Below are 18222 nucleotides of genomic sequence, written 5' to 3'. Positions count from 1 at the left end.
CTCTTGTCTAACGTGGTATAAGCAGGGTAGAGTCCGGGGAGCTTCCTCTCAGCGGTGCTGTGGAGAAAAAATGGCGCTGGTGAGTGCTGAGGGAGAAGCCCCGCCCCCTCGGAGGCGGGCGTCTGTCCCGCTTAAACTGTAAAATTGGTGGGGGCTTATACATATATAAAGTGCCCAGCTGTATATATGTTATATTTTTGCGAAAGAGGTTTATATTGCTGCCCAGGGCGCCCCCCCTGCGCCCTGCACCCTTACAGTGACCGGAGTATGTGAGGTGTATGGGAGCAAAGGCGCACAGCTGCAGTGCTGTGCGTTACCTCAGTGAAGATCATGAAGTCTTCTGCCGCCTCTGAAGTCTTCTTTTCTTCTCATACTCACCCGGCTTCTATCTTCCGGCTCTGCGAGGGGGACGGCGGCGCGGCTCTGGGACGGACGGCGAGGGTGAGATCCTGCGTACCAATCCCACTGGAGCTAATGGTGTCCAGTAGCCTAAGAAGCAGGACCTTGCAACTCAGAGAGTAGGGCTGCTTCTCTCCCCTCAGTCCCTCGATGAGGGAGTCTGTTGCCAGCAGTGCTCCCTGAAAATTAAAAACCTAACAAAATACTTTCTGTCAGAAAGCTCAGGAGAGCTCCTGAAAAGCACCCAGTCTCCACTGGGTACAGTATCAAACTGAGTTCTGGAGGAGGGGCATAGAGGGAGGAGCCAGTGCACACCCAGAACTAAAGTCTTTCTTAAAGTGCCCATGTCTCCTGCGGAGCCCGTCTATCCCCATGGTCCTTACGGAGTCCCCAGCATCCTCTAGGACGTTAGAGAAAATAGGATTTTAATACCTACCGGTAAATCCTTTTCTCTTAGTCCGTAGAGGATGCTGGGCACCCGTCCCAGTGCGTACTGTGTCTGCAGTTATTAAATGGCCCTTAACTCCAGAACATTTATGTGGAGATGAAAACATCCAAGGAAGACTTGACCATCTTCCTTGGATGTTTTCCCCCTGTGTGACTGCTCTCCAGCCTCGGAGGGTTGCATCCGTGGTCCCTAGGATCCCGTTCTGGATCCCGAACCATCGCCCCTCTAGGTGGTGAGAACTGTGCAGCCACCAATGGAGTGAGATTCTGGTCTTGGAAGACAGGATTATCCTCCGGTGCATGTGTAGGTGGGATCCGGACCACTTGTCCAACAGGTCCCACTGGAACACTCTGGCATGGAACCTGCCAAACTGAATGGCCTCGTAGGCCGCAACCATCTTCCCCAGCAACTGAATGCATTGATGGATTAACACTCTTGCTGGTTTCAGAATTTGTTTGACCAGACTCTGGATCTCCAGAGCCTTTCCACTAGAAGAAAACCTCTTCTGTGTCCAGTATCACTCCCAAAAACAACAACCGCGTCATTGGGACCAACTGCGATTTTGGCAAGTTTAGGAGCCAACCATGTTGTTGAAGAACTGTCAGGGAGAGTAGATGTTTTGCACCAACTGGTCCCTGGATCTCGCCTTTATCAGGAGATCATCCAAGTACGGGATAATTGTGACTCCTTGCTTGCGAAGGAGAACCATCATTTCCGCCATCACCCTGGTGAAAATCCTCGGAGCCGTGGACAGACCAAACGGCAACGTCTGAAATTGGTAATGACAATCCTGAATTGCAAACCTCAGGTAGCTTGATGCAGTGGCTAAATGGGAACATATAAGTAGGCATCCTTTATGTCTACCAAAACCATGAAATCTCCTTTATCCCCCGGACTGGAGATCACTACCCTGAGAGATTCCATCTTGAAATTGAATTTCTTTAGGTAGAAATTAAGGGATTTCAGATTTAAGATTGGTCTGACTGAGCCATCCGGCTTCGGGACCACGAAGAGGCTTGAATAAAAACCTTCTCCCTGCTGACTAAGGCTGATTTGAACAATCGGTGAGGGGGAACGTCTTGAAACCCCAGTTTGTACCCTTGGGACACTATTTGTAAAACCCACGAGTCCAGGTCCGAATGAATCCAGAACTGACTGAAGAGTTTTAGACGTGCCCCCCACTGGTGCGGGCTCCTGCAAGAGAGCCCCAGCGTCATGCAGTGGATTTGGCAGAAGCAGAGGACGATCTCTGCTCCTGCGATCTTGAAGAGGCTACAGACCTCTTCCCTCTTTTCCTTCCTCTACCTGCAAAGAAAGGGGAATCTTAACTTCTTGCATATCTATTGGGCCGAAATGACTGCGTCAGATAATGATGCGTCTTCATCCGTTGAGAGGGAACATAGGGCAAGAAGGATGACTTACCTGCGGGAGCTGCCGAGATCAAATTAACTAGGCCGTCGCCAAACAAGGCTTCACCTTCATAGGGAAGAGACTCCCTTTCTTCTTGGAGTCAGCATCAGCATTCCCTTGGTGAATCCACAATGCCCTCCTATCCGAGACTGCCATGAAATTGGCCCGTGAGCACTTGTGCCCAGTGTAGGATTTTTAAATATGTGTAGTTTACTGTATGCAAGGGTTTAAAACCTTTTAGGAACTGAGCTCTAAGGTGTATTACATGTAGTTTAAAAAAAACAAAAAAGGTTTATTTTATGGCAGTAGTTTCCAAACTGGGGTTCTTGCACTGGTAGCATAGTTTGGTGGTCCAGGACCAATTAAAATTATTTATACTTTATTAAATTGGCAAAACCATTCCCTCACAACATAACTGAACCTGAGGATGACATGCTATAAACACAATTTACTTAATTTTATATTTTTTCCTGAATTTCTCAATAAAAAAAACTTTGGCCTAGGGGTGCCGTGAAACAAATTTTGATACTCTAGGGCAGGGGTGTCAAACCCATGGGCCGCATGCCGCCCCCAATGCATCCTTTTGTGGCCCACAGGCCGGGGTCCGGCAGGGGTCCGACAGGGGTCCTTTTGTGGCCCGATCACCTTGCTTAGAGCGAGGGCAGGAGAGTGCAGCCAGAGTCTTTGCTTTCTATGTGCGGCACCATCTTCCCGAAGAGATCACCGGGAAGATAGTGCCCCTTCCACTGGCTACAGCACAGGTATACTGGGGTGGGGTAGCAAACTGGGGGCCCCAATGGGCCCCTCCAGCAGTCCCTCTACCAAAACACGTCTTTTGGTGGTTTTGCGGTGTTGTTATAACTACATGGTGACGATACTGTAACACAGAGATTTTCAACCATTTACAACTCACGTCACACAGAACAAGATTTAAATATTGACAAGGCACACTGAAATATAATGGTGATGCATGGTGCAGTATCGTGTCCTAGGATGTCATGTCGCAGCTTCTCCATAGGTAACGCCTGAACAGGCCCGGTGACAGGGGGGACAAAGGGGACACTTGTTCAGGGCTCCAAGTATTAAGAACAGAAATAATAGGGCCACAGTGCCAATATTGCTTTTTAAAGTGTATCCACCAACTGCTCAATTTAAGCAGGAAAACAATTAACAGGCCAACTAAACCCTCCCCCCTCCTTTTACCCCATCACTTTGTCCAGTCCCTGTGGTCCATACTGTATTGCCATTATTATGCATGTTGCTGTGCTGGCCCTTTTCTGAATGTCCCTGCCACTGCCACCGAAGAGCTGGATAGCCCAGTATGAAAACCACCTGCCGGCCTCACTGACGGTCCGAGTCAAAGGCTCCATTTTTTTTTAAAGATCCCTCTGCCAAGTTAAGGGGGGGTTGAGGGGGCCCCAGAGATATCAGTGTACTGGGCCCCGAGATTTCTGTTTCTGGCCCTGACCCTCAGGGGCGTATCTTCCCCTTGGCCAGGATGGCACTTGCCAGGGGCACCATCCAGCTGTGCCAACCGTGGCTAAGGGATAGAGTTCTGCAGTCTCGAAAGGGCGCTATGGCAATCAGCGTGGGACTGACCAATTAGACGGTGAGGGAAGGATACTGAAATTGTCCCAACCCTGTTACAGTTTGAAACGCCCCTCAACTGCTGTCCACTGCTTCACTCCTAGCTCTGCCCCTTTGAAATTATTAATCCCTACCCCCCGGTAGGCGGAGTTCTCCAGGCCCATACTCAGGAGTCACCACTGCTGTACATTATGTGCCGGTTGTAGAGGCAGAGCGGGGAACATCAGAGAACGCCACAAATTACACAGTGGGCAAGGAGATGGCTGGAGACAGCTGCACAGCCATGCCTTGCAAGTTCGAGAGAGCTGTTGAATTTCAGCACTTCAAGTCAGAGCCTGCCCCCTGCTGCCCAAGCAGTCCGTGACAGTTAGTGTCGAGGAGGGGGGGATTTGTGCATGTGTGCTATCAGTGTGTGTGTGGGGGGGGGTGGGGGGGTGGAGGATGTGTGTGACTGTGAGGGAGCTGTCAGTGTCAGTGGGGAGAGGAGCAGGAGGGAGTTGTCAGTGTGTGGAAGTGATGAGAGTTGTCAGTACTGGGGAAATGTGTGTGTGTGTGTGTGTGTGTGTGTGTGTGTGTGTACTAGATTTAGGAGTGTGTGTTTGTGAGAGGTTTCAGTTGGGGGATTAGAGTTCATACAGTAATTAAATGTTTTCATATTGAGAACTACATCTCCCAGCATATACAGTGTGCTGGGGATGCTAACAAGCTTTATTTAAAAGTTTAAAAAACATTGCTTTTATGACTGCAATGGTTAAAAAGGGAGAGCTATAAATCAATTTATCAGTGAATGATCGCAGTTTGAGCTGTTACATTTTACTGAACCACCTATCCCTCCACACTCACTACCTGTCCTCAGGATACATTTACCATCCCGGCAGACGGTATACCGGCGGTCATTTGACCGATGTTGGAATCATGACACCACTTGGGAGACTGGTGCCGGCACACAGACAGCCAACATCCCGAAGGCGAGTATTGGAGGGAGGGTTAGGACCGGGGGAGGGGGTGTTAGGGAAGGCACTAGGAGGGGGGGGGGGTTAGTCCTAGCTGCCACCCCCTGAGGGTTAGCCCTATCCGCCACCCCCCCAGAGGGTTAGGATTAGGATTAGGTATCATGTGACTGCTGGAATCCCGAGCGCCGGATGCCATACCCAACCCCCTTTACTTTTTCAGGCATTTCTATCTCTCCTCTCTCTATGGTGTTCCGATTGCCCACTTTCCCTTGTGCTTTTCTCTCTCTCTCCTTTGTTTAGAGCATCAGTTTCTGTAGTCCACTTTATCCTTATTTTTTCCAGTGTTTCACTATCTCTCTGATGTAATGAGGTTGTATGGTCTAGAGGGATCAGTAATGCATTGTACTGTATAGAGGCGTCAGGGATGTAGCGTAGGGTATAGAGGCGTCAGGGATGTAGCGTAGGTTATAGAGGCATCAGGAATGTAGCGTAGGGAATAGAGGCATCAGGGATGTAGCGTAGGGTATAGAGGCGTCAGGGATGTAGCATAGGGAATATAGGCGTCAGGGATGTAGCGTAGGGAATAGAGGCGTCAGGGATTTAGCTTAGGGAATATAGGCATCAGGGATGTACTAGCAGGTATATAGAGGTCAGTGTACTGTATAGAGGGGTCAGTAATGCAGTGATGGTTATAGAAAGGTCAGTGATGTAGTGTAGGGTATAGAGGGGTCAGTTATGTAGTGTGGGGTAAAGAGGGGTCAGTAAAGATACTAAGCTGAAGTACTTAGAACACTTCTTGAATTAAGACACAACCTGCAAGAAAAAGTATGCAATATGGGTGAAAAGGCAAATGTCAGAGGTCTGATACAAGTGACCAGCTCCACAGCTTGCACCACATAGCGTTATGTTAAACTGGGATATGTTCTTTTTTGGTGTGTGTGTGTGTGTGTGTGTATGTGTGTGTGTGTGTGGGGGGGGGGGGGTGCCAAAGGAAATTTTTGCCATTGGCTCCTTTGGTCTAGAACCAGCCCTGATCACAAAATATTTTTGTCTGAGCAGACTGGACACTGATCAGCGTTGGCTCATTCTCAGCCCCCCGCCCAGCCTCTGCTGCCAACAGACTGCTATTAGCTAGTTAACCTTCTGCCTTCCCTATCTATGACACAGACTGCTGCTAATGCTACCAGAATGTTCCCAGTGGCTTCACACCAACAGTGAATCCCAGCCGATGATGTAGGGCAGCGTGTGGGGGAGGGGGTCAGTTGCTGTGGCTCCAACATGGTAACCGCCAATGGACTGCAATGCTTTATCGAAAGGGGGGGCGCCAGTCCCTTACTTTGCCAGGGGCGCTTGGACCCCTAGCTACACCTCTGTTGACCCTAACCGATACCCCTAAACTAACCATAATTCCTGCAGTAAAAATCCATGTTTCTATGTATATAGGGGGTCATTCCGAGTTGATCGCTTGCTGCCGTTGTTCGCTGCGTAGCAATCAGTTGAAAAAAAATGGCTAATCTGTGCATGCGCATGCTCCGTAATGTGCATGCGCATCGTACGGGTACAAAGTCCATTGTGGTTTTGCACTAGTTCTAGCGATTATTCCAATCACAGAACAGGCCACAAGGAGATTGACAGAAAGAGGGCGTTTCTGGGTGTCAACTGACCGTTTTCAGGGAGTGCTTGGAAAAATGCAGGCGTGGCAGAAGAAATGCAGACGTGGCTGGGCATTCGCTGGATGGGTGTGTGACATCAAAAGCCGTCCCTCGGTTGTTAGAATCAACGCACACGAAGTGTAACTACAGTGCTGGTCTTATTTTGAAACGATTTTGCAGGCGCTCGGCTGCTCAAGTGTTCGCACTTCTCCAAAGTGAATATACACTCTCCAGTGGGCAGCGACAATGCGTTTGCATGGCTGCTAAAAACTGCTATCGAGCAATCAACTCAGAATGACCCCCATAGTGTATTGCAAGAAAATATCTGTAAATCCAATGGTACCGTAAGTGCGGTATATACTCGCACTTCTTTGCGGGGTGAGAACATCTCCCCTAAGTGAAGTCAGCCCTATGAATAGAGTTTGTGTGATCCCTGTGCAGCAGTCACAGAAAGGGTTCATCTCTGCAGTTTGTCACTCAAATTACATTGCTGCATTTTTTCTAGAAGTGGATCTGAGAGCTGTTACCCGCAGACCAGCTACAATAATTATCCTGGGTACTCACTAGACCAGTGGTCCTCAAACTGCACCCTGGGGTGCCTCAGGACACTTGCAGGGGTGCCTTGGATTGGTGGTCCAGGACCAATTCAAAATATTTATAGTTAGTGTTATAGGCAAAACCAGTGCTGTTGGCTGGCAATCATAACATATGTGCACAAGCAGAAGCAAATCCTGTCCCCTACCAAAGGGCCAGTGCTAGGGTGTTTGGCGCCTCCCTGCAAACTATTAATTTGGGCCCTCTCTCTAATACTTAATAAAGGGACAGTGCGCTCCTTAAAAAAAGAAGGTGTGGTATCACAAGGAAGGGGCATGGCCACACAATAGCACCCCAAATCAAAATACGCCACACAGTAGCACTATCTTATTGTCATTACACCGCATGTAATAATAATAATAATAATAATAATACCCACAGTCGCAGTGCCCTTTATACACATAACCACCATATCAGTGCAGCTTACACACATAATGCCAACAGTAGCAGTGCCCCTTCTACACATGCCCACGGTGGCAATCCTTTACATGGCAAATATCAACCTGGTTTTGCCATGTAAAGGATTGCCACTTTAAAAAACAAACAATAAAAAAAAAAAAACAACAGGAAAAAACACAAAATCTCTCACTTTCTGATTCTCACACCCTATTACATTCCTCCCTATATATTTAAATGTTTCTATTACTGTATGTTCCCTCTTCCCTTCTCCAAACTATACACATCAACATTTTTTAGTATTTCCAGGTAAGTTTTGTGATGTAGGCCATGCCCAATTTTAGTTGCCCTAATGTATTTACAGCCTTCTGGAGATATGGCTTCTGGAACTGAACACAGGATTCTAAATGTGGCTGTACCAAGGACCTATACAGTGGCATTACAGGTTGAGTATCCCTTATCCAAAATGCTTGGGACCAGAGGAATTTTGGATATCGGATTTTTCTGTATTTTGGAATAATTGCATACCATAACGAGATATTATGGTGATGGGACCTAAATCTAAGCACAGAATGCATTTATGTTTCATATACACCTTATACACACAGCCTGAAGGTCATTTTAGCCAATATTTTTTATAACTTTGTGCATTAAACAAAGTGTGTGTACATTCACAGAATTCATTCATGTGTCATATACACCTTATACACACAGTCTGAAGTTCATTTAATACAATATTTTTAATAACTTTGAGTATTAAACAAAGTTTGTGTACACTGAGCCATCAAAAAACAAAGGTTTCACTATCTCAGTCTCACTCAAAAAAGTCCGTATTTCGGAATATTCCGTATTTCGGAATATTTGCATATGGGATACTCAACCTGTATTACTTTTTTCTGCTACTGGTTCTTTAACCTATGCAAACAAGCATCTGACTTGCCTTTCCTATTGCTTTGTTACATTGCTCACCTGAAATAGTAATACTTAGATAGCTTTCCTCTTGCCATTATAATGCCCTTAATATTATAGTTAGCCTTTGCATTTTTGAGACGTGTATGATTTTGCATTTTTTGGCATTAAATGTTGCCATGTTCTTGACCATTCCTCTAGTCCAGGGGCAGAACTGCCAGAGACAACGGAGTCAGTTGCCGCCGGGCTCCAGCCCTAAAGGGGCTTCCTCCATTGCCCCCCGGCTGTTACGTGCCCTTCCTACTAAATAGACAAAGGCGCTACCAGCAGGGTCTCGCAGTTTGTACATTCCATGCCGTAAAACCATTCTTTCCACCTTTTTCAAGACCCAGCCCAGCAGCCTCGCCGCTGCCACCACCGCTAGCTGCAGCACTGCCAGCGGTGGGGTGCCCCTGCTTCTTCTCACACCACAGATAGCTGGGCAGCACTGCAACTGCCTACCTGATTGCTCCGCCCCCTTCCGGCTCCCAAGCACCTCTGCTGCCCAGTGATCCAGGAGCCTGCTGCTAGGAAGAAGTGGCCGAGCTTCAGCAAGCGAGTCTGGACACTGGCGGAGGAAGCCATGATAACCAGATAATGGGGAGTGGAGAGCCAGTTCCAAGGTAATACTTTATACAGCTGGTTGAGATCCTGGTCGGTGGATATGGATTCCAAGAAAACCCTGGAGGTGCTTCCTTTCAAGGGAGACACTCTCTTTGGAGAAGACCTCAATAAGATTGTAGCTGATCTGGCTACTGCTAAAACAGCTTGCCTACCTCGTATGACTCCTACCACGCAGAAGGCTAAAAGTACTTTCCCTTGGCCCTTTCATCCCTCAGGTAAAGCGTACCCAAGGTCAGGCATACCCAAAGCAAGCTCATGCTTCCAGACCTGCCAAGCCCAGACTGAAGCAAGCCTGGGCTGCCCATCAGCCTGCTTCCAAAACGGACAAGCCTGCCGCATGACGGTGCAGGCCTCCCTCTGGGGGATCCCAGGGTGGGGGGCCCGACTTCTAGGTTTGGCATAGAAAGGTATAATTCTAAGCTAGAGAATTCTGTTTGGAGCTCACCTTGTACTTTGTGAAGAAATAATCAGCATTGTGGCTGAGCAGATACATGTAGTGTGTGGCTGCAAACTGCATGGATCTGCTGCGTTGTAATGCTGATACTTTTTTTTTGCAAAGTACCAATAGCTTCATATAATTTTCACAATTTTTATGCAGGATCAAATAGCTCAATAGGTAGGGTGTTTGATTAGAATTCAACAGGTTATAGGTTTGAATCCTGGGTATGGTAGTTTGAGATGTGTTATTTAATAAAGTATGTTGTTCTGACTGCTGGGATATCATACTAAATAAATGCAGTTGATCAATTTTTTTTTATTTTTTTTTTAAACTAGGGACAATTTCCAGATACTTTTCTTTATAACTGAGATTGCCCCCTGGAACTTCACATCAGTTGACAACTATGCATGAGTGGGCAGTGCTTGCTCTGGATCTGCCCACCCATTTATGTGCCGTCATAAAAGAAAGCACAACTGACAGTTATCCTGGGCGTACACTACACAATTATCTGTCAGGCTATCTATCCAGTCTGGATGGGTGGAATGAAAATCTGGTAATGTATAGTAGCAAATGTCAATTAACCATTTGCTCCCAAACACTAGAAAAGTGGTCAAAAATGGTCATTACACAAATTGGTTAAACCCAACATTTAACCAATTTGTTTAGGGGACCATGTTTGTCCATTTTCTAGTGTTTGAGAGTAAATCGTTGATGGTCATTTGCTCACATAGATAACCGGATTTCTATTCCAACCAGCCAGTGTTGGAGATATGGTCTGCCAGATTACATAATGCATACCAGAGCCATAACTAGACTTTTTGGTGCCCTGTGACAGAGAATTATATGCCCCCCCCCTCCCCTCCCCATTTTTGCAATATGGACAAAAGGCGCATGCCTTGTGGGGAAGGGGCATAACAAGATTGGTCTCAGAGAAAGCACATGAGATATGAAGATATATCTAGTATACTTGACACTCAATGGTTTGTGGTATTGCCGGGGTGCCCTCCTTAAATGCATATACAGTCACACATGGGGTGTTTGTGCAAATGGCATATCAGCAGTCAGCACTAACTGGTGACATGCCATTTGTAAAAGTAAGCCATGTGTGACTAATATATAAACATACTTTATTAAATAACACCTCAAACTATCATACCCAGGATTCAAATCTATAACCTGTTGAATTCTAATCAAACACCCTACCCATTGAGCTACTTGATCCTGCATCTATTCTAACCTCCAAAAACAGATTCAGTTGCATTTTCCAGCGTGTTTTGTTTGCGCCTTTGCAAATGTCTTACATCGACAAACTTATTTAGTACTATTTTGCAAATAGGGTTACATTGTCGCAACATTGTGTTCCCTAATTGCTTGATTTTTTAAATGCAACAATTGATAAAGACACCTGATAATTGCTCTGTGGAGTGTTATTTTGTGTCTACTTCTTATCTACATTTAATTCCCTACCTCTAATCAAGGCATTTTTAAATGCTGGGGGCTGCCAGGACGTGAGGCCTACCTAGACTTTAGATCGGAATTTGAATGTACTTGTGAACTAACTTAATTTCCTACTTCTAAATTCATTCCTAAATTCACTACTTACATTAATCCTGTAGTTGGGCATTTTGAGCCTTCAATTGTGGGTATTGTTTTGTGTCCAGACCAGCAGCTGGTGGTGTGCATTTGCTGGAAAGGCATCGAAGACCTCCGATATGCTGCATCTCCTGATGTGTGTCTCCCTCAAGTGGCTGTCAGCAAATGCATGCTAGACACCCCATTCCAAGCTGATTGTGACATCACGGAACATGCATCATAGAACAGGCATGCTAGAATATGGGTCTTCAACCTGCGACCCTCCAGCTGCTGTGGAACTACATATACCAGCATGCCCTGCCTCAGTTTTAGCATACCTTAATAGCAAAACTGTGGCAGGGCATGCTGGGATGTGTAGTTTCACAGCAGCTGGAGGGCCACAGGATGAAGACCCATGTGCTAGAGCCAAGCCGCAGGTACATTGAATGCTAGCAAGCTGAATGTTTAAATCCTTTTTGTTCCGCAGCATTCCAATGCGGAAGATTCCATGGAACCAGAGATTATTCCATTGAGAAGGACATGCTGCCTGGATGACTGCACTGTGCAAATTAAATCACGGAGCCAGTTGGCTTGTGGGTGGCTCTGGTGACTGGGTGGTTGGGTGGGCGGTGTGTCAGAGGTGGAGCACATGCAAATGAATGTGTATCATCCTGCTAGTGAGAGTGAAAACTCATGCAGGAGTGTGCCTGCTTGTCAGTGGATTATGCACCTTGCCAGGCGTCAAATCTACATGGAGCAGCTGGAGGGGACAAGAGCAGGTTTGCAAAATATAGATAGAAGAGCATATATGCTGGCGCATTCTCCATGATTGTGTCAGCTTATGTTTTGGTGCACTGCACTTTCCTCCACTAAATTTTAGCCATTTTGGTTAAACGCAAGTGTAGTTGCTTCTCGCCCTTTTGGCTGTGATCTTGTATCGTGGTTGAAGAGTCTGCTGGAGGGATTGTTTTCTTCATTGACGAGAGACTGAAGATATTACAGGATGGAAGGCTTGGGAACACTATCTGTTTTTCAGTTGTGGAAGAGTTGAAAGACAGCTTTTCCTTGCCAATATCTCTCTTTTGCAAAGAGCTACGCATTGGAAAATTCAGGGCTATACCGTGTAGAGGAAGCACTAACAGGAGGCTTTAAAATTTTCATTCTAGTTTCCTTCGTTTGGGAGAAAAATGCAAAGGTACAAGACAGCTTTTCCTTGCCAATATCTCTCTTTTGCAAAGAGCTGCACATTGGAAAATTCAGGGCTATGCCGTGTAGATGATGGCCTAACAGGAGGCTTTAAAATTTTCTTTCTAGTGTCCTTCGTTTGGGAGAAAAATGCAAAGGTACAAGACAGCTTTTCCTTGCCAATATCTCTCTTTTGCAAAGAGCTACGCATTGGAAAATTCAGGGCTATGCCGTGTAGATGATGGCCTAACAGGAGGCTTTAAAATTTTCTTTCTAGTGTCCTTCGTTTGTGAGAAAAATGCAAAGGTACAAGACAGCTTTTCCTTGCCAATATCTCTCTTTTGCAAAGAGCTACGCATTGGAAAATTCAGGGCTATACCGTGTAGATAAAGCACTAACAGGAGGCTTTAAAATTTTCATTCTAGTGTCCTTCGTTTGGGAGAAAAATGCAAAGGTAGCTTGTGCCATCGCCACTCTGCTCCTTGTGCCGCCTTGGCGGTTTACATGAGCCACTGCGGTGACGTTGTCTGACTGGATCAGAACCGGTTGGTCGCAAAGTAAGGTCTCCGCTTGACGTAGGGCATTGTATATGGCCCCTAGTTTCAGGATGTTGATGTGAAGACAAGTCTCTTGACTTGACCAAAGACCTTGGAAATTTCTTCCCTGTGTGACTGCTCCCCAACCTTGGAGGCTTGCATCTGTGGTCACCAGGATCCAGTCCTGAATGCCGAATCTGCGTCACTCGAGAAGGTGAGCACTCTGCAGCCACCACAGGAGTGATACCCTGACCCTGGGGGACAGGGTGATCAACCAATGCATCTGTAAATGTGACCCAGACCACTTGTCCAGTAGGTCCCATTGGAAAGTCCTCGCATGGAACCTGCCGAATGGAATGGCTTTGTATGATGCCACCATCTTTCCCAGGACTCGAGTGCAGTGATGCACTGACACAAGTTTTGGTTTCAATAGGTTCCTGACAAGAGTCATGAGTTCCTGGGCCTTTTCTATCGGGAGATAAACCCTCTTCTGGTCTGTGTCCAGAATCATGCCCAATAAAGACAGACGAGTCGTAGGAACCAACTGCGACTTTGGGATATTGAAAATCCAGCCGTGTTGCTGTAACACTTTCAGTGAAAGTGATACGCTGTTCAGCAACTGCTCTCTTGATCTCGCTTTTATGAGATCGCTCAAGTACGGGATAATTGTGACACATTGCTTGCGCAGGAGAACCATCATTTCCACCATTACCTTGGTGAAAATTCTCTGGGCCGTGGAGAGACCAAACAGCAACGTCTGAAATTGGCAATGACAGTCCTGTACCGCAAATCTGAGGTACGACTGATGAGATGGATACATTTGGACATGAAGGTATGCATCCTGTACACAAATGCGGACAACAGGTGTCAAGCCGTGTGTTGCCTTTGTCAAGCTGTAATAAGTAGGGGTAAGGACGTTAACCACCTCAGAACATCCTCCCTTATACGTCACCTGCAGCGCATTAATCATAAGTCAGTGACAAGTTCAAAAACTTTGGATGACAGCGGAAGCAGTCCACTGACCACTAAATCCCTTCCTTTTGTAACCAAGCTCCTGCAAACCACACCACCAACTCCCTCAGTGTCAATTTCCTCCTTAGACAGGAGAGCCAATAGTCCTGCAGGCCATGTCACTGGCAAGTCTGACGAGTCCTCTCCTGCCTGGGATTCCTCCGATGCATCCTTGAGTGTAACGCCTACTGCTGCTGGCGCTGCTGTTGTTGCTGCTGGGAGTCGATCGTCATCCCAGAGGGGAAGTCGGAAGACCACTTGTACTACTTCCAGTAGGCAATTGACTGTCCAACAGTCCTTTGCGAGGAAGATGAAATATCACAGCAGTCATCCTGCTGCAAAGCGGATAACTCAGGTCTTGTCAGCCTGGGTGGTGAGAAACGTGGTTCCGGTATCCATCGTTAATTCAGAGGCAACTAGAGACTTGATTGAGGTACTGTGTCCCCGGTACCAAATGCCATCTAGGTTCCATTTCTCTAGGCAGGCGATACCGAAAATGTACACAGACCTCAGAAAAAGAGTCACCAGTGTCCTAAAAAATGCAGTTGTACCCAATGTCCACTAGTCCACATGTCCGTGGTTAAGTGGAGCAGGGCAGACTCAGGACTATATGACTGTGACAGCCCACTGGGTAGATGTATTGCCTCCCGCAGCAAGAACAGCAGCGGCGGCACCAGTAGCAGCATCTCGCAAATGCCAACTCGTTCCTAGGCAGGCTACGCTTTGTATCACCGCTTTCCATAAGAGGCACACAGCTGACAACCTCTTACGGAAACTGAGGAACATCATCGCAGAATGGCTTACCCCAATTTGACTCTCCTGGGGATTTGTGACATCGGACAACGCCACCAATATTGTGCGTGCATTACATCTGGGCAAATTCCAGCACGTCCCATGTTTTGCACATACATTGAATTTGGTGGTGCAGAATTATTTAAAAAACGACAGGGGCGTGCAAGAGATGCTGTCGGTGGCCCGAAGAATTGCGGGCCACTTTCTGCATTCAGCCACCGCGTGCCGAAGACTGGAGCACCACCAAACATTCCTGAACCTGCCCTGCCATCCTCTGACGCAAGAGGTGGTAACGAGGTGGAATTCAACCCTCTATATGCTTCAGAGGATGGAGGAGCAGCAAAAGGCCATTCAAGCCTATACATCTACCCACGATATAGGCAAAGGAGGGGGAATGCACCTGACTCAAGCGCAGTGGAGAATGATTTCAACGTTGTGCAAGGTTCTGCAATCCTTTGAACTTGCCACACGTGAAGTCAGTTCAGACACTGCCAGCCTGAGTCAGGTCATTCCCCTCATCAGGCTTTTGCAGAAGAAGCTGGAGACATTGAAGGAGGAGCTAAAACAGAGCGATTCCGCTAGGCATGTGGGACTTGTGGATGGAGCCCTTAATTCGCTTAACCAGGATTCAATCTGTTGAAATCAGAGCAATAAATTTTGGCCACCGTGCTCGATCCTAGATTTAAAACCTACATTGTATCTCTCTTTCCTGCAGACACAAGTCTGCAGAGGTTCAAAGACCTGCTGGTGAGAAAATTGTCAAGTCAAGCGGAACGTGACCCGTCAACAGCTCCTCCTTCACATTCTCCCGCAACTGGGGGTGCGAGGAAAAGGCTAAGAATTCCGAGCCCACCCGCTGGCGGTGATGCAGGGCAGTCTGGAGTGAGTGCTGACATCTGGTCCAGACTGAAGGACCTGGCAACGATTACTGACATGTCGTCTACTGTCACTGCATATGATTCTGTCACCTTTGAAAGAATGGTGGAGGATTATATGAGTGACCGCATCCAGGTAGGCACGTCAGACAGTCCGTATGTATACTGGCAGGAAAAAGAGGCAATTTGGAGGCCCTTGCACAAACTGGCTTTATTCTACCTAAGTTGCCCTCCCTCCAGTGTGTACTCCAAAAGAGTGTTTAGTGCAGCCGCTCACCTTGTCAGCAATCGGCGTACGAGGTTACTTCCAGAAAATGTGGAGAAGATGATGATCATCAAAATGAATTATAATCAATTCCTCCGTGGAGACATTCACCAGCAATTGCCTCCAGAAAGTACACAGGGATCTGAGATGGTGGATTCCAGTGGGGACGAATTAATAATCTGTGAGGAGGGCGATGTACACAGTGAAAGGGGTGAGGAATCGGAGGATGATGAGGTGGACATCTTGCCTCTGTAGAGCCAGTTTGTGCAAGGAGAGATTGATTGCTTCTTTTTTGGTGGGGGTCCAAACCAACCAGTCATTTCAGTCAGCCGTGTGGCAGACCCTGTTGCTGAAATGATGGGTTCGTCAATGTTTTTCTTTTCAATCTAAGCCCCTGCAGTTTTCTGTAAGAATCTGCTTCGCTATGATGATCAACAAGTCACAAGGGCAAACACTCAGGGCTGGAGGCGTAGATCTTAGGACCAGCTGCTACAAGCATGGCAAAGGTGTCACTATCATTGGTGACACCCAGAGAGGCAGCGAGGGAGATTGTAATGCAGTGCGCGCAGATAAGCAGCGCAATGGTAAAATGGAGGCATGGTCTCATAGGTAGGGGTGTGGCCTGTTGGCCTGAATCTCCATTTTGTTGCTCCGGGTATCCCGGGGGTTGAGTGCTGCACCCGGGGACTAGTGTGTGAGTGGTGCTGGCTCCTGCACAGTGACAGAAACTGGGTGTTGCACGTAATGTCACAGTGAAACACCCATATTCTGTCACTGAAGAGGAGCCGGCACTTTGGTGTCACCCCCCTTGGCGGGTGACACTCGGGTGTGGGCCGCAACCCCGTTGTGATGCCACTGACCCATGGGAAGCTTTACGTGGCTTACCCATGTGTTAGTAGCCCCAAGCATCTTTTGTGTTAGTCCCTGAAGAAAAACTTCAAATATTTACAAATAAATTTTGTAATCAATGGGCCTAATTCAGTAAGGATTGCAAATTCTGCTAAGTAACAGAATTTGCAATCCTTTGGTTCGCATGCTGGGGCCACCCAGCATGCCGCCTCCCTTCTTGACCACGCTGAAATTGCAGTCGCAGTGCAGTTCAGCGTGATCATAAAAAATGGGTTAGCCTCCTGTTGGTGCAGACTGTACGTGTGCGCAGGAAGCCGCCACCATTTTTGTGATCGCAGCTGCTGCATGTGATGTCATGCAATCGCTCTGACCACGCCTCCTGTTTCTCCGTTGCCGACCCCATTTTGAAGCCCTGCCCACGCACCGCTCCATCTCCGACTTGGAAATGGAGTGTTGCTGACCCCCCCCCCCCCCCCTGCACCGATTGACAGTCAGAGGCGATCGCATTAACTGCGGGGTGCCGCAGAAAATGCAGGCGCATGCGTATGCTCTTAGCAATTTTTGCAGTTGGACTGCTTATTGCGATTGCAATCCAACCTGAATCAGGCTCTATTACCTATCACAATGCACTGCGGGTAGTACAAAATGGGGTTAATATAAGAGAAAACCCCCCAGAGCTGTGCTCCTTAACTGTCCCTGGTGGCTAGTGGAGCAGCTGCCCAGTAATCAGTGTCCACGCCAGTGTGCACATGGCCCGCCCCCTACAGCCACGCTGGATCACGGTATAGTGTGGGCACAGAAGTCCCTTACCTCCCTTTCATCAGCGGCCTCGTGATCCCGGAGGGCGGTGTGTGTGTGACTGACCTTAGGAAGAAACCGGAGCCTCCGCTGCAGTGACCCAGCAACCAGGGCGCGGGAGTATACTGCGCCGCTGGGAGTGATGGAGCTGCAGTAAAGATGTCTATTAGACCTAGCCTGCTGCAGCCCTTGTAGATTCTTATAAAAAAAAGTTCTTCTTTTCTTGTCAAAATTAATAGCTAAGAATAGGCTGCCTGAGGCAGCCCCCTCTTAAGTGGCCTGCTACTGAAGGCACCAACTACAAACTGAGCTCCCTGTTCATGGAAGCGAGGTTATAGAGGAGGGGGCGCTGAGCATCTTGGGAACAGTCAAAAGCTTTGAGCCTGTTGGTGCCTCAGATCAAGATCCTACTCTACACCCCAATGTGAATCCTTGTGGAGTCCAGTGTACCCCACAGAAGAAATGAATGTGTCACACCCATTGGCAGCAACATTAGAATAGCTGCTGATGGGCACAATTGAGAAAGGAAGGGGGGAAAACATTTGAATCCAGCACATATATGTAATTTGAATATGTAATTTGTACCTTCCTACTTTAAAATGTAATGGATGAACCTCACCCTGTGAGAACTATCTTCATGATCAAGAGATCTCATACGCAAGAAAAGCATGTGCTGGGATAGGGCTGTGGAGGGCGGCTGCTCGGGCACACACCCGTCAAGTTAAGGAGATTCAACTGAGGAAGCACAAGGGAACTGCAGGGAGACCACATATTTTCAGATGAACATGAGAGGGCGGAAGGCTGCCTAAGACTGAAGCACCCTCAAACATCAAACCATATGCAACAACTAGTACAAGCATTCCTGGGGAAAGGTCTGCAGCAGACGGAT

The sequence above is a fragment of the Pseudophryne corroboree genome, unplaced genomic scaffold (assembly GCF_028390025.1).
Source record: "Pseudophryne corroboree isolate aPseCor3 unplaced genomic scaffold, aPseCor3.hap2 scaffold_413, whole genome shotgun sequence".
Lineage (NCBI taxonomy): Eukaryota > Metazoa > Chordata > Amphibia > Anura > Myobatrachidae > Pseudophryne > Pseudophryne corroboree.
This window is presented reverse-complemented; position numbering follows the sequence as displayed.